This window comes from Mus caroli, unplaced genomic scaffold, assembly GCF_978045245.1.
Source record: "Mus caroli unplaced genomic scaffold, Mus_caroli_1 scaffold_1, whole genome shotgun sequence".
Taxonomy (NCBI): domain Eukaryota; kingdom Metazoa; phylum Chordata; class Mammalia; order Rodentia; family Muridae; genus Mus; species Mus caroli.
Genome location: NW_028227256.1, coordinates 154,865,113 through 154,877,317, shown reverse-complemented (window position 1 = coordinate 154,877,317; position 12,205 = coordinate 154,865,113). Strand labels below are relative to the sequence as shown.

At 37.7% G+C, this 12,205-nt stretch overlaps 1 protein-coding gene and 1 long non-coding RNA gene across 7 annotated transcripts in view; one reads left to right on the top strand and one right to left on the bottom strand.

Moving 5' to 3' along the window:
- Rasal2 (RAS protein activator like 2) overlaps positions 1-12,205 on the top strand; it is a 268,302-nt gene that overhangs the window by 77,300 nt on the left and 178,797 nt on the right. The window lies entirely within an intron of this gene.
- The window catches only part of LOC147006177 (uncharacterized), a 143,909-nt gene continuing 132,350 nt past the window's right edge, over positions 647-12,205 (bottom strand). For all 3 annotated transcript variants that reach the window (XR_015048041.1, XR_015048040.1, XR_015048043.1), the window contains 2 exons: positions 3,353-3,473; positions 647-1,256 (listed from right to left, as the gene is read on the bottom strand). This is a non-coding gene — a long non-coding RNA (uncharacterized LOC147006177). The remainder of the gene's footprint in view (positions 1,257-3,352; positions 3,474-12,205) is intronic.

The window sequence follows — 12,205 nt, the reverse complement described above, 5'->3', positions numbered from 1 at the left end:
AGACAAGGAATTTTGAACTCTCTAATAAGCTACATGCTGTGGCCTAACAATAAGTATTCCTACCCATTGCATCATGCCTTGCTCAGCAGCTCAGTGGTGTCAATGTAGCAATCACAAGAGCCTCTTAAAATATAATAGCTCACGTCAGTTCTATCCCCTCTGAGTAGGACACAAAGCTCAAGGTCACCCGAGCAATCCACCTTCTGATCTTTCTACCCTTACTGCATTATCTCCCACTGTGCTCTCTCCACTAACTTATGCTCCAAGTTACAATTTATTTTTAATCTATTGTCATTTGCACAGTACACTAATTGCTATTGGTTCATAAAGGTACTTGTGGTTTTGTGGGTTTTGGGGGGGGGCACTTCTTTTCACTTCTTTAAAAAAGTCATTCTCTGATATAGGATGAACATTATACTATAAGAAGAACAAAGATTCTTTGGAAAACTTTTTTTTCTTTCTACCCTGAAGAAAATTTGTTTCAGGCAAGAGATTTTTAGGTGTCACTGGAGTTTTGAAGATCTGGGAAAATGGGGTAATAATATGACACCAGCTCTTAAGCAGCAACATCTGCTGTGGTTCAAAGCCACACAAAAGCTGCTTAAACAGGCAAATGTTTTGGACTGCACAGACAAGTGTGGTTCAATGGTAAAGACTACAGAGTAGAAGAAACAGTCCCGAAGGGTTGAAAAATGGAGTCCTGGAAGATAAACATCTTTAAGAAACAAACCTCACCTTGTCCTCCAAGCTATCGAAGATCTTTGTCAGAACCTGCTTATGCAAATTCAGAGATAGGAACAACTTTAAAGATTTATCCATGGTGTGGTTCAGTCAAAAGCAAGAGGAAGAAAAATGAATATGCTGTTTCCAATCTGGAAAAGCCCCTGGAAGCTTATAGGTGGCAGAAACAGCCTGGCTCTAGGAAGAAAGGGAGCAGAGTGGAGAGACTGCAAAGTAATAATGGAGACCTGGATGAATCCCAGCAAAAGGTCCTGCCGGAGACACTTGGGAATAATGCCTCTTCGCCTGCTAATGAGATCCTTGGGACATTAACAGAGAAATTGAACCTGGTCAACAACACCCAGTCACTTCGGGCTCCATTTACCAGGTCTATTTCAGAGCCAGAACCCCGTTGTAGTATCAGGTTTCTGAGATCATGGCCGAATTCACTGGAGTCAGTGGAGTCTGGACAGCAGGGACATTTCATCTGTGGCATTTTCTCTACTTTTTCCAGTGGCTTCTCCAGGATGCTGAGTCTAAAAGGAGAATCAACCAGTAAGCCTTTAGAAGAATGTATATTATGGTGAACAAAGGTAGTGGGAAGGATGACCACATACTTAATTACTATTGAAAATTTGACTTTTAGGTGAAGCTAAACCATTTTTTATTTACTTATTATAAGAGAAGTTTATTTAATTAACACATTTTATACGGGATAATCACAGCTTCCAAAAATGCTTTTCAACGAATGATAATAAATGATAATAAATAGAGTAGAAATGGTTGGGATTGGTTAGGAAATTTTTTATGATATCAGTTTTTAAACGCTATTTTGAGACCTATAAAAATATATTCTATTATTTCCATATACCATTTTCTTCATGTAAAATATAGCTTAGAATCAGATAATTTTCTCAGGACAGTTGAGAATTTAAAACATTTTTATTTTTTTCCAAATTTATTTTTGAATCAATAAATATTATTAAGGAGATCTCTGTGGATAGTTTTACCCTGATAGCTGTTAGCTCGTTGGGGTTGTGATTTATTGTATCATAAAATTCTGATTTGAATATGGAAGATGCAAATCTTTAGTATTTTTGTTCAGATGAAAAAATACAAATGTGTGTTTGATTTATCAGGATCTGATAAATCTTTTTTCAGTAATCAGGTTATCATGTTAAAAGAACAATTAGGAATTATCTCTTATTGATAAGGCGTTGATTATAGTATTGTTTAATACAAACCAACTCTTAATTGTATTACCTGATTGATTTAAGAATGGTTGACTGTATGTTATGAGTCAAGTACGTTGTAACTTCAAACCATCCTGATTATATTTTTATTCAGTCACTTTTCTGATACTCTCTTATCATATAAGCTTTTAGGTAATTACTCATTAGTAGATTGACCATTTCAATAAGGGTTTAAACTCTAATATTGTGAGTATTATTGAAGAATCTTATTATTCAAACTTGATGTAATTTCCTTTCAAATAAAATTGAAGGATGCAAAGACATTGCATATCTGTGAAAACATGCTCTTCTAAGTGCCTAAGAACTCAAAGTTTAATATTGTAAAATCTTGTCCTCTTTAAATACTCCCTTGCTTTGCAAGTTTTTTGTTTTGTTTTGTTTTTTTTTTTTGTTTTTTTTGAGACAGGGTTTCTCCTTATAGCCCTGGCTGTCCTGGAACTCACTTTGTAGACCAGGCTGGCCTCGAACTCAGAAATCCACCTGCCTCTGCCTCCCGAGTGCTGGGATTAAAGGCGTGCGCAGTTTTAATGAGGTATCAAGTATATATATTTTCTTCTTACCCTTGGCAAGTAGATAATTACCAAGAGGGAAATCTTTCTTGATATTTCTATAAACATTCCACTATAATTTTGATGGATTAGGATGCTAATAGGTCTGTGTGGTTGCCAGGTGACCACAGATAACCTAAATACTGGAATGTCAAAGTAAAGTAATTCAAAATAAATTTAGAAAATTGCTACTTAATGGTTAATGTATACATTTGAAGAAAGAGCTATAATTGAGATACATACATACATACATATATTTGGGGGCCTTTTCAGTTTACTTTAAAATTTTAACAGTTATACCAAGGTGTTTTTGATTATTTACAACGTGTGCTGTAAAATTATGTCCTTACTTCGTATCTATGAATGATCTAATGGAAACCTGGAATGTTCTGACTTTTTTTTTTTTTAATTCACTTTACATCCTGATTGCACACCCCCTCTCTCCTTTCTTTCTGACCCCACCCTTACAAATTCCTCCCTCCATTGTCCCCTCCCCTTCTCCTTAGAGGAATGAAGTCCCCCCTTGGTTATCACTTCCCGCCCCACCTTGGGGTATCGAGTCCCAGCAGGTTTAGTCACATTCTCTCCCATGAGGTCCAGGTAGGGGGAAGGGTATCTAATGGCAGGGATCAGAGACTAAGACAGACCCTGCTCCGTTGCTAGGATACTCACATGAAGACCAAGCTGCACACTTGCCACAAATGTATAGGGGGTCTAGGTCCAGATCCTGCATTCTCTCATAGGAATGCCAGGCTCTGTGAGCCCCCATGGGCCAAGGTTAGTTGACTCTGGGGATCTTCTTGTGTCATTGACCTCCTCCAAAATACTCACTTCTATCTCCCACTCTTCCACAAGACTCCCCAGGCTCTGCCTGATGTTTGATGTTAGCTGCATCTGCCTCCATCTGCTGCTAGATGAAGCCTCTCAGGAGACAGTTAAGCTCGGTTCCTGTCTGCAAGAATAGCAGAATATCATTAATAGTGTCAGGAGTTGGCTCTCTCATATGGGATGGGTCTCAAGTTCAGCAGTCATCGATTGGCTATTCCCTCAGTCTCTGCTCCATCTTTATCCCTGTACATTTTGTAGGCAAGACAAATTTTGGGTTGAAGGTTTTGTGGATTAATTAATGCCCCCTTTCCTCCTATAGAAGTCATTCCCTGCTATAGGAGGTGACTAGTTCAGCCTCTATATCCCACTCTGGTAGGAATCCAAGCATAGGTGCATTTTGTCTCCCATCCTAGATCTCCAGCTAGACACCAGAGATGCCCCTTACCCCAGGGTGATTTTCATTCTCACCCCCAGCCCTCTCTGACCCTCTTCCTCACACCTTATTGCCATCCCTGCTCTCCTCTTCCCCTACCATGTTCCCTCTCTCCATCTACCTCTGATGAATATTTAGTTTTCTCTTCTAAGTGAGATTTGCACATCCTTCCTTGAGACCTCCTTATTACCCAGTTTCTTTGGGTATATGAATTATAGCATGGTTTTTCTACAACTTTATGGCTAATGCCCACTTATGAGTACATAGCATTCATGTCTTTCTGGTTTTGGGCTACCTCACTCAGGCTGATATTCTCAAGTTCCACCCATTTGTCTGCAAAATTCACCATGTCTTTTTTTCTAATAGCTGAATAGTATTTTATTGTGTAGATGTACTACATTGTCTTTATCTATTCTTCAGTTGAGGGACATCGAGGTTGTTTTCATCTTCTGGCTATTGCAGATAAAGTTTCTATGAACATAGCTGAGCTAGTGTCCCTGTGGTATAGTGGGGCATCCTTTGGGTATATGCTTAGGAGTGGTAGAGCTGGGCCTTGAGGTAGAACTATTCCCAGTTTTATGAGAATCCGCCAAAATGATTTCCTAAGTGGTTGAACAAGTTTGCACTCCCACTAGCAATGGAGGAATGTTCTCCTTGCTCAACATCCTCGCCGTCATGTGCTGTCACTTGAATTTTTGATCTTAGCCATTCTGATGGGTGTAAGGTGGAATCTCAGGATTGTTTTGATTTTTATTTCCCTAATGTCCAAGGACGTTGAACATTTTTTTTTATGTTCTTCTCAACCATTTGAGATACCTTTGTTGAGAATTCTGTTTAGCGTCTTACCCCATTTTTTAATTGAGTTGTTTGAATTGTTGGTGTCTAATTTCTTGAGTTCTTTATAAATTTTAGATATTAGTCATCTGTTCGATGTAAGTTTGGTGAAGATCCTGTCCCAGTCTGTAGGTTGCCATTTTGTTTTAATGACAGTACTCTTTGCTTAAAGAAGCTTTTCAGTCTCATGGGGTCTCATTTATCAGTTGTTGATCTAGAGCTTGAACCAGTTGTGTTCTGTTCAACCCTCCCATTGGAAAGAAAAAAAATATATATATACATATATATATATTCAGATTGTATAATAAATGGGTAGTTGATAATGTAAAATAATAAAACTTCTTATAATTTCTACTAATGAAAATCTTGCTTATTGTTGCTTTACTAATTTCAGATTTTTTTTCATGGAATAAAAGTCATGTCTTATGTCATAATGTTAGTTGCTTGTTTGTTTGTTGAAGAAATGTATATATTTGTACTACCCATAACATGACTGTCCCTGATGACTTTACCAAATTTGGACTTAAAACCTTTCTTTTAAATTCTTTTGTTGTTAACATAGCATAGTGTGAGGGAAAGGAAATATACTTTGGAGTTATACAAATGATTGCAGATTTTACCCATGTTGTTGTCTAGTGATATGACAAAGGATTTTTATAACCTTTGTGAGCTATTTCTTCTTAAGTAACATAGGAGATGATAACAAACACTATTATTTTTATCTCTCTGTGTATGCATTGCATACATTCCTGTGTGGTATGTGAAAGTTAGAGGCAGCCTTTGGTGTGAGTCTTCACCTCCTACCATGTTTGACACAGGATATCTTTTGTCCCATCCTGCCCTTTTTATACCACTGCCGCGTATGCCAGTGGCCTGTGAGCACCTGGGGATTCTTTTATCTTTGACATCTGTCTCCCTCTTGGAGCCTTTGGATTATAGGTGCATTTAGTACTGTGTTCTATTTTCTGTGTGTTCTGGGAATTTGATAGATCCTTATGTGTGGGAGAGCTTTATACCTTGAGCCATATCCCCAGCCCCGTTACTGTCTTTTAGGACTGTTAATAGTAAATGAGATTAGTTACTTAACATTAAATTTTTAATTATTAAAAGCTCTTAGGAATATTAGATAAATGGGTATAGAATATTCATGTAAAATGTAAATTTGAATAAAATTACTATTTTTGTAGAATGTTAAATTTATAATTTATTAGTAAAACAATTTTTGTTATTATTATTATTATCATTATTATTATTTTTAGTGGTGGTGGTGGTAGTAGTAGTAGTAGTAGTATAATAGATAGATAGGTAGATAGATAGATAGATAGATAATAATAGTAGTAGTAGTAGTAGTAGTAGTAGTAGTAGTAGTAGTAGTAGTATAGATAGGGTCTCACTATGTAGACCAGGCTGGCCTTGAACTCACAGAGATACATCTGCCTTTGCTCCTGAGTGCTGGGTGTGTACCATCTCATCCAGCCTTTGTACTATTTTTTTTATGTAAATGAGTACTCTGTCTACATTTGCACCTGCATACCAGATCTCAGGATAGATGGTTGTGAGCCACCATGTGGTTGCTGAGAATTGAATTCAGGACCCTGGAAGAAAGAGACAGTGCTTGTAACTGCTGAGCCAGCTCGCCAGCCCCTTTACACTATTTTCAAAGTAGACCCCTTAAAGATATTTTCATATAAATTTTGAGTACGTTTAGAAATATTTATTTTCATTAATATTAGATGATTGTTTAAATCATTTATATATGTCTCAGATACCTCATTTTAACTCAAGTTTGAGTAGGTGACAGTTTCTTTTTTTTTAGATGGTTTAAAATTTTGACCTATTATTATTTATCTATTTTTATGCTTCTTTCATTTTGGTGAAGTATTTTCATTTGTTTCTAAGTCTTTATCAGGATTTCCATTATATATTATTTGTAGTTATTTATATATAGTTATTAGAAAATAACTTAGTTTAAAAAATTTTCTTCAGATTTAAGTACAAAGTAGATAACAGTTTCTAACTAGATAATTAGATATAAATAATACGTATATCTAATTAGATATAATGTAATATTGCTTAAATATTTTTGTTTACTTCTGCCATTGAATTTATGTCAAATGCTATAAAGAAAAATTTAAAACATTTTCATTTTTATTTACATTTTATTTATTCATTTTCATTATATTTTACATTTGGATTAAAATATATTTACATTACTTTCCCTCTTTCCTCTCTTCCCTTCAGTTCTTTCTGTGTCCCATCTCTTGTCTTACTCTCAAATTAACAGCCTCTTTTTCTTTGATCATTACTATTGTACATCTATATCTCTGTATATGGACAAATATGCAGATACACGCGGTGGAGTCCACTTTTGTTGTTTGTTAGTATGTGATCTCAGCTGACAGCTTTGTATTGGATAACCAGTCATGGGACTCATTCCTGGGGGAGGCTAATTCTCCCTCTCCCAGGTGTCCGTAGTTGCTTCTAATTCTTTTTTTTTTTTTTTTAAATTAGGTATTTTCCTCATTTACATTTCCAGTGCTATCCAAAAAGTCCCCAATACACTCCCCCCCCCCCAATTCTTTGTCCTAGGGGCGGGACCCTCTGCAATTTTACCCCTTTCCTGTTGGCATGTCTATTGATACTGGCATCATTAAGGTCTTGTTCATATTGTTCTTCCTAAGAGAGCCAGTCACACTAAAGACTTCCTGGTATTTTGACTCTTAAAATCTTACTGCTCCTTCTTCCAAAATGTTCTCTAAGCCATGCATGCCAGAGCTGTGCTGCAGTTATCCATTGGGGCTAGGTACCCCACAATCCGCTGATCTTTTATCTATCGTTGCAGTTTTCTGTAATGATCTCTATTTGCTATAATGACAAAAACTGATTTGATGAGGGGTACCTACATTTATCTGTGGGTATAAGGATACGATTTAGAATATGGTTAAGGAGTTCTGCTGGTCTAGGAAAGCGAATGTAGTAGACTTTGTTCTAAGATCCAGGACCTTAGAAGCCGTAGGTAGTTAGGAAGGTTTCTAGTACCAGGCATGATTTCTCCCATATTGAGTGGACCTTAGACATCATTGGTTACCACCAACATGTGAGTGCTGCTATTACACCTGGATAGATAAGATACCATGCTGTGTTGGTCATTGTGGTGGTTCATAGGTATCATATACTGCTGGGTAGGACTGTTAATTGCTTCCTCCCTTGGCAGCCCACACAGTCCTTTCTGTTACTGTGTAATGGAACATAGGAAAGAGGCTTTCAGGTTAGATCTAGCTCGAATAATTTTGAGTTCTGTGTCCTAAGTGTGCAGTAACTTAGAATTTATAATCAGTTTCTGAGAGGCAACCAAGGACAACAGCAGTAGTCTATATTGTTTGGGCCGCACTGACCAATGTCTTAAGAGGTTTCTCATGATAGTTTTTTTTTTTCCCCTAGTCTGTGGTTCTTGTGGGGAACAGTGACATCCATCCCCAGTGGCATAGCTTTTCTTGAGACACACACATAACCAACAGGCATAATAAATACCATGCCCTACTAAAGTTCTTCTTTTACTTAAAATATTTAGTGCATATCTGTAAGAATTATTTGGGTTTTATCTACCCTTCGAAGCAAACAGTTATTCTGTCTTGTTCATTTTCTGGAAATTTGAGTTGGAGTTGGATTGTCAAACCCTCAGGTAAGTGTGAGTTACTCTACCATGTATTTATGTTCAACCTTTTGACATTGTGACACCATCCCAAAGCTCTCATTCTAACATCACTCAGTCCAGGAAAAAGAAATAAAGACAGTAGATCTGAGGAGTAAACGTATGTTTGTGTCAGGATGCATAGCTATCCTTAGTTACCTAAGACCACCGACTGAACACCGTAGCTTTTCTACGCAGTGTAACAATAATGCCTTCAGTCTTACCCTCTAGCTTTGAGTAGAATTCATTTCTTCTTTGTTGTTGTTCAGGCTATGATAACACAAAATAACCTGCCTCTCAGTTTTAGAATTTTCTTTTACTCAGTGGCCAAAATAAGAGATTATATTTTCTTTTAGTTCCAGGATATTTACTGAAAACCTGTGGGATTTCCAGCAACTTCCCTAAATTACTCATCAATCAAATTCTATCCAACCCCTCCAAATTATTTTTTTATGATTTGCTAGATATCATATTCTATTTTCACACATGCTTGGCCAGCAGCATACCACTGAACTCCACTTCAGTGGAAGTTAAATCATTCCTTTGCTTCCACTTAAATCATTCCTTTGCTTCGCAAGCCTATAAAGATGAGTAATTATAATTTCTTGGTTTTCATAGTTTATTGCTTTTTTGTGATGGTAAAAAATTAAAAAAAATACTAGAAAAAAATTTTCTTTTGAACGCTATGATTGGTAGTATAATTTTACTGGTTAATATTTGAGGTGTGTCTTATGTGAAACTTTAGACCTGGATTAATAGACTTTTAGGTAGCCACTAAGTTAGATGTAGCTGGTTCCCTTCATTCTTATTGGATCCCTCCTCTTTTCCTTTCTCATTAAGTACTGAGGATGACACAAATTTATATAACCCATGGATGAATATTGCCCGCGCTTTTGTGTTCCCCTGGTAAGAACACGCTCAGGGCAACCGGAATCTTCTGCAGCACAAGCTTTATTGCTTACCCCATCAGGAGCCAGTGGAGAAGAGAGCCAGAGAGAGAGAGAGATGGCGGAGCCCCCTCCCTTTTATGGAGGACTGTCCTCCGCCTCGGACGTGTCACTCCCTGATTGGCTGCAGCCCATCAGCCGGAGTTGTCGTCACGGGAAAGGCAGAGCACATGGCGTGGAAAGCTACCCCGGCACATGCGCAGCTTGCTTGTTTACTACTTAGAACACAGGTGTCAGTGCCATCAGCGCCATCTTGTAATGGCGAATGTGAAGGCGGCTCCTTACAGATGAATTCTAGGACTATGGTTTTACATCAGATGCATTCCAGGACTGTGGGTTGCAACCCCGTTGTGGTTCAAATGACCCTGTCACAGGTCACCTAAGACCATCAGAAAACAGATATTTGAGTAACAGTTCATAATAGTAACAAAATTACAGTTATGAAGTAGCAATGAAAATAATTTTATGATTGGGGGTCACCACAATATGAGGAACCGTTAAAGGGTAGCAGGGTTAGAAAGGTTGAGAACCACTGCTCTAGAATTTTATTACACTAGATCAGTAAAGAAATAGAACTACCAAGCAAGTAACAACCCCCAATAAGATTTGACTTTAAATTGATTTGAAGTAGTAAGAGGCCACCAGGGTAACAAGGAATAGAGATTATTCTAGCAGAGAGAACAATGGGAAAGATTGAAGTTCATCTGGAGAAGTTAGTTCATAAAGTAAAAAAGCAAAAGGTGGGTGGGTACAGGCAGCTTTAGCTGGAAAGGAAGTGGAGAGGTGGTGTTGAAAGGGTCCTATCATAATACAAGCCGAAGCTTTTGGGATTCAATGATAGCAAGGATTTAAAGGATAAGAGGCATCCTGGTCTTGTTAGTTTTTAGAGGACATAATTTTATGTTAGAGTAAATGGTGGGCTAATGTTAGAGAAGAGTTTGTTGTACTGAGGTTTAAGTAAGATGTGATAAAAGCCTAAATTTAAAACAATGCCTGATAAGAGGTGGAAGTGAAAAGTATCTCTGAAGTAGACTGACAGAATTAGGGGAGCAAAATAAAAACAGTGAGTTTATAGCATAGGAAAGTATGGATGCCTTTAAGATCAGGATAAAGAAGAAGTTCACTGCCCAAGGGAGTAAGCAGGAATTTAGAAGTGTTTGTATAGGTACTCTATAGGCACTTGGCTGGCTTAATCCTGGGAGTACTTCGCTGCTGTTCTCACTTTCAAATCAAGGAAGTAAATCTTCAGCGGTTCATTCACAAGCTCTGTGCACACGTTTGAGTGCCTTTACCCTGGAGCAATGTCTAATGGGTGTTCATAGTTAAAAGGGCTAGAGTTCAGGAGCAGGCTGCTTTCTGTGTGAGGATACTCTTTTGGCTTCATCAGCTCGTGGACATGGAAGCCACAGGAAGAGGTGAAATTTCTCTGGCTGGGAATGCAGTGTATGGATAGTGAACATGTCAAGACTAGTGTTCTGGCTTGGCACATCTGGTGACTCATTCCATGCTAACCAGAATCTAGAGCAGAGCCACAGAGCCTTATTACAGACATGGAATATACCCATTGAGGTGACATCTTCACTAGTCTTACTTTTATAAACATTCTACTCATAAATTATACATGCTTACTTTTATTAAATAGCCTTATTTATGGAAGAGCATATGGGAAGTCTCTGTGCCTTCCACTCAGTTTTGCTGTGAGCCTAAACTGCTCTATAAACCTACTCTCAGCTTGGGTGGGGAAGGTGGCACAATTGGCAAAGTGCAGAGACCCTTTGCCCTTCTGGTTTTGGGTCTGGGACAGCCACTCACTTTTCCCGCTCCTCCATGTTGTCTGCAGTACTTAGAATGGGGAGTATCTAGGTCAGTGTGCTGTGAGGTCGACCAAGCTAATAGGGGTCAACAGGTGGTAAAAGCTGAGACCTGGACCTTAGGCAGCAGCAGTGGAAGTACTAAATTTTATTAGTACTGACTGCTTCTTAGCACAGATAAAGAGAGAACAGCTAAAGGAGAGAGAGAGAGAGAGAGAGAGAGAGAGAGAGAGAGAGAGAGAGAGAGAGCAAGAGCACGCGCCCCCCCCCCAATTTTCCTTCTAGAAGAATACTTTTTAATGGGGCTATTTTAAGCATATGGTCCAATGGCACTTACTTTGAACAACCATCACGATCATCTGTCCTAAACTAAAACTGAGCTCTATCTCCCTGTTCTTCTCTCTCCTAGCCCTAGTAATCATTGTTCCACTTTCTGTATCCATGAATGTCATGTAGCATGGTGCTTTCATAGTTAATCATATTGTAGAATCTTCCAGTATTTCATTTCCTTTTAGAATTGAATAATAATTTATTCTATAGATTTGTAGGGTGTTTTATGTTTACATTCAGCATTTGATTAGGTGATGGTTTGTCTCTACTTTGTTACTGTTAGGAGGTATGCTGTTATAGACATTGACAAACAAATTTTATCTGTACATAAATTTTTATATCCCTTGAGGATTTACCCTCATATTTTACACACAAAACGTTTGTCTCATAAATAATGATTTGCTGTTTTGAGATCTTAAGTCCGTTTGGTTTTCTAGTTATTATCTAAGTCTCTATTAGTATTGGTATTTTTTATTTCTGTTTTATGTCCATATATTCAACTTGTATTTGTACAAGTATGTTTCTTATTGAGATATAATTCACATATTACCCAATTTACCTTTTTAAATGTCTTTTTTAAGATTTTGAATTTATGTGCTTAATGAATGTTTTGCCTACATATATGTATGTGCACTACATAAATACCTGGTACAAATGGAAGCCAGAAGATGGTGTTGGGTCCCTGGAACTGGAGTTATGAATAGTTGTAAGCTGCCATGTGGGTGTTGAGAATTGAACCCCGGTCCTTGAGAAGAGGAACAAGTGCTTATAACCATCTTGTTAGCCTCACAATTTGCCTTCTTATAGAAT